The sequence below is a fragment of the Pteropus vampyrus genome, unplaced genomic scaffold, assembly GCF_000151845.1.
Source record: "Pteropus vampyrus isolate Shadow unplaced genomic scaffold, Pvam_2.0 Scaffold11, whole genome shotgun sequence".
Classification (NCBI taxonomy): domain Eukaryota; kingdom Metazoa; phylum Chordata; class Mammalia; order Chiroptera; family Pteropodidae; genus Pteropus; species Pteropus vampyrus.
In genome coordinates this window covers 11,406,258-11,411,543 of record NW_011888792.1, presented here as the reverse complement: position 1 = coordinate 11,411,543, position 5,286 = coordinate 11,406,258, and the positions used below count along the sequence as shown (strand labels likewise).

The 5,286-nt window shown below is 35.4% G+C and overlaps 1 pseudogene; it reads left to right on the top strand.

Annotated features, from left to right (window-relative positions):
• Nucleotides 1–315: 315 nt before the first annotated feature.
• On the top strand, nucleotides 316–1,736 carry LOC105304765 (annotated as a pseudogene).
• Nucleotides 1,737–5,286: the final 3,550 nt, after the last annotated feature.

Genomic DNA, 5,286 nt, shown 5'->3' with positions numbered 1-5,286 from the left:
TATGGTATCACTTATCTGTGAAATAAATAAGCAAACAAACTTCAAGCTAATATAAACAGAGTAGAAAAGTGGTTACCAGAAGCTGGGAGGTGTGGAGAAATATGGAGAGGTAGGTAAAAGGGCAAAACATTTAGCCAAAAGATGTATAATATCTAAGATAATTTAAAACATAATGACTATAATTTATAACACTGTTAGAAAAAAGTACAGATAGGCAGGTTCTCTTACATCGACTGCCTAAGAGCCACGCTATAAGAAGCAGCAGTCTCTTCTCTTCCTCTCAGCTATCTGCTTGGCAGCCATAAAGCAGCAACCATGTGTAAGTGCATCTCCATCTATGTTGGCCAAGCTGGTGTTCAGAGTGGCAATGCCTGCTGGGAGCTCTGCTGCCTACAGCATGGCATCCAGGCTGATAGCCAGATGCCAAGTGATAAGACCATTGGCGGTAAGGGGTGATGACTCCTTCAGTACCCTCTTCAGTGATACAGGCACTGGCAAGCATGTGCCCAGGGCAGTGTTTGTAGACCTGGAACCCACAGTCATTCATGAAGTTTGTGCTGGCACCTACTGCCAGCTCTTCTACCCTGAGCAGCTTACCACAGGCAAGGAAGATGCTGCCCATAACTTTGCTTGTAGGTACTTGTCCATTGGCAAGGAGATCATTGATTGACCTTGTCTTGGACCACATTCGGAAGCTGGCTGACCAGTGTACAGGTCTTCAGGGCTTCTTGGTTTTCCATAGCTTTGGTGGGAGAACTGGTTCTGGGTTCACATCCCTGCTCATGGAATATCTCTCTGTTGATTATGACAGGAAGTCCATGCTGGAGTTCTCCATTTACCCAGCCCCTCAGATTTCCACAGCTGTAGTTGAGCACTACTAATCCAGCCTCACCACCCTCACTACCCTGAAGCACTCTGCATTCATGGTTGAAAATGAGGCCATCTATGACATCTGTCATAGGAACTTTTTTATATTGAGCACCAACCTATGCTAACCTGAATAGATTGATTAGTCGCATTGTATCCTCCATCACTGTTTCCCTGAGATTTAATGGTGCCCGAATATTGATGTGACAGAATTCCAGACCAGCCTGGTGCCCTATCCCTGCATCCACTCCCCTCTGGCCACATATGACCCTGTCATCTCTGCTGAGAAAGACTACCATGAATAGCTTTCTGTAGCAGAGATCACCAGTGCATGCTTTAAGCACATATCACACATGGTGAAATGTGACCCTCACCACTGTAAATACATGGCTTGCTGTCTCTTGTACCATGGGTTACGTGGTTCCCAAAGATGTCAATACTGCCATTGCCACCATCAAGACCGAGTGTACTATCCAGTTTGTGGACTAGTGCCCCACTGTCTTCAAAGATGGCATTAATTACTAGCCTCCCACTGTAGTACTTGGTGGAGACCGAGCCAAAGTACAATGGTGGTGCTGAGCAACACCACAGCTATTGCTAAGGCCTGGACTCGCCTGGACTACAGGTTTGACCTGATATAGGCCAAATGTGCCTTTGTTCACTGGTATGTGGGGGAGGGCATGGAGGAAGAGGAGTTTTCTGAAGCCTGTGAGGACATGGTTGCCCTTGACAAGGATTATGAGGAGATTGGTATAGATTCTGTTGAAGGAGAGGATGAGGAAAAAAGGAGAGGAATACTAAAGTTAGAATCACAAAGGTGCTGCTTTTACAGGGAAGCTTATTCTGTTTTAAACATTGAAAAGTTGTGATCTAATCAGTTACTTTGTATGTAGCAGTGTATACTGTCATATATAACTACTAGTCTATACTTTAAAACATGATGCCTTGATACAGACCCAAACTGTCCATTTCTCTGTTGGGTTTGAATAAAATATTCCTTGTCTTAAATGAAAAAAAAAAAAGTACAGATATTGGAATTTGAATTTCAGTCTGTGATTTATGACTTCTGTGATTTATTTTTGGGCAAATCATTTAGCATGTTTGAGCCAAAGTTTTTAATCAGTAAAATGGATATAACGCTTATGTAATAATACGAGTCACTTTATGTGAAATAACTTGGTAAGCTATAAAGCTTATTAGAGGTTACCTACTGCCTTTGCTAAGTGTGAAAGTTGTTATTTAAAGTTATTTAAAGAAAGTTATTTAAAGAAAATAATTTTTTCTCTTTTTCTACAATATAACCACTTATTATTTATATTAACAGATATACATGAATAAATGCGAGGTTAGAGTTTTAGTATATATAATATCAGTTATAAACCAGAAGCTAGGACACGTGGATCTATAACATCTCCATACCACGAATTAATTTCTGTTTTTAAAAATGAGGCATTGTGTGATTTAATAATTCACCTATGATCATTTTGGCCTTGACTCCCAGAAAAAGAGAAGAGAATTATAGGTACTTTGAAGTAAATTATTAAGGCAAAAAAGGAGGATATTTAATTTTTTTTGGTATAATCTCTTTGTCAATTGAGATAATCGCCAAATTTTTCACTATTTCTATAATCTGTGCTGAGTTAGTGGTAGGTACTAATCAATTTTAAGCTTCTCAGAGCTTTCGTCTTTCATCTAGCATATAGATATTAGCATCTGGCTCTTTTTAGCATTCATATAGTTACTAGTAACTTTGGGAGCTCTATACTTTTAATATAGGACTGCTTCAGGAAATTTTATTTTCTTCTCATTTTTCCAGCAGTAATAATAGCAGCTTTATCAACTGTCATTTCATTATGTGAGAAATAACTACACACACAGACACACACACATATACCTATACACACATACATACATTTACTTTTCCTCTTCTTCATTACTCATATTATATTTTGAATTGAAATAAGGCAAAAACAAGAATTGTTATTCATGCTTTTCATTTTTTACTGGTGGCTATATTTTTTAAGATATTGAATTAATTATATTCACTTTGAGTTCATAAATAAATGAAGTGTAGAATATTACAAATTCATACTATTAAATTCTTCCCTCTCAATGGGTACTTAGAGGATACAGAATATAAAACATTTATAAATGTAGTTGACACTTGAACAATGCGGGGTTAAGGGTATCAACCTTTGTGCAGTCGAAAATCCATGTATAACTTTTGACTCCCTAAAAACTAAACTATAGTTGTCACTCAGTATCTGTGGGGGATTGGTTCTGGGACCCCCCTTGGATCCAGAATCCAAGGACGCTCAATACACTCATATAAAACGGCATAGAACCATGCATACAGTCAGCCCTCTACATGATTAGAAATACTGTTTTCCATCCATGGTTGGTTGACTCCACAGATATGAAACCCAAGAATATGGAGGGCTGATGGTATTTACTGAAAAAAAATTTACATGTAAGTGGACCCACACAGTCTAAACCCATGTTGTTCAAGGGTCAACTGTGTTACTATTTCATTTGTTTATTGATGAAGTATTGAAACTTTTCCAAATGCTGATTTTGTTCTTATAATTCTTATTTTGGTCAAAGAAATATAAAATTCATAGTTTTTTTGAACTAGGCATAAGCCATTTTGCCACAGAAGCTTCATTTTGCCACAGAAGGGGAGTACTATATTATTATGGTGTTTCAGCTATGACTGTTACCTACATTTTGCTCATTGAAACAATTCCTTTTGTTTTTGATGAAGGATGAAAACTTATTTAGATTCATTTGAGTTGCCATCACATTAGGTACAAATCTACTTAAGAATGCACTGTGTTAATCTTGAAAAATTTCTTGAAGTTCATAGGATGAGAGTCTGGCCCTAGATTAAATACTTTCTAATTTAGATCAAGGAATTCATTCAGAAGAACTTATATTTTTCATTCAGTAGAACTTGTATATATTCTGGTTGAATGAAATAGAATATTAATACAATAAAATTATTTTGTTTGATCTTATTAAAGTCTCAATGATTAGTCTACTTGTCTAGGAACTTTCCATTGGATAATTGGGCGTGGTTAAATATGTGAAGATGAGACTGGATTTAATAACTTTTTCGAGTGCATTTGTCATTCTTCCTTTAGAAATAGGACAATATGGAAGTGTTATTAACAAAAAAGTGGAGACTAGCCAAAACAAACCTATTTCCAACTTTTAAAGATGCAAAAGTAAACAACTAAACAACTTTAATAGGTAGACCACATTTTTCGTTTTGAATTATGTGTTGTACATGGAGTTTAATAGGATCTGTATATTACTATAAATGATAGTGATTATGAATTTATCTCTTAAAAACCCTATGATTCTTAACACTGAGACTTTAGATACAGTCATACTCAATTTGTCTTTCTATAAAAAGAGAGGAGTTTTTAAAACCTTGGCTAGGAGAAATGTCAGTTTGTACTTAGTCATCACAGATGAGTAATGTTCAAGAAATTCTTTATTTTAGTTTAGACTTCTAAATGTTATTTTAGTCTAATTTTCAACCACAGTAGTTGAAAAATACAATAGTATTTTAAGTGTTATGTTCAACACAATCTGTAGTAGCAGTTGTTGTAAAGTCCTTTCCTATAAAAGATCACACATTTCTTGTAATCAAGTTGGATATTTTACTTTATGTCAAACATTAAGAATTACCAGGCAATAGCAACAGACATGAGGCTCTACCATGCATGTCTAAATAGCATTGTTTTAGAGGGTTTTCCTTTGGAAATTTTAATATATATTTACATATTCTTTCATGTTCTTTATGGGGTTGTGATTGATATTGAATAACAAGTAAGTTATTACCAAAATATACAGTGTAGGAATAGAAATTAAGGGTCTTCTCAGCATCATAAAGTGTGGGTAGTTTTTTGAATATATCTTGATTTCCACACATGTATGAATATTAGTGTGGATAAATGTCTTCATGTTTTCTATTTTAATTACTTCTACAATGAATTCACACCATACATTTACCTTGCTTAAATACATATATACAGATTTAGCCAAAGAAAGAAATTAAAGTATTCCCCTCAATAAATGTGTACTGAAAGTGAATGTGAGATGTAAATCTGTTCCTGTCAGCTTTAGCTCCTTTATGTGTGCTGGGCTAAGTATAGTTCTAGAGTTTAAAGACTATGTATGTGTGTATATGTATATGTGTATGTATATATATAAAGATTACATGTATATAAAATATAATATGAAATGCATTCCAACTAATTCATACGATACTCAACCAAAGAAAAAAGACAACTGGCTATGAGAGAAAGTATTGTTGGTCTTCAGTGTGCCATTGCCCTAAAGGATTTTGACCATATGAAAATTTTCCTTATGTGCTGAGTTTAGTTCCTAATCTCTGAGAAAGAGATAACT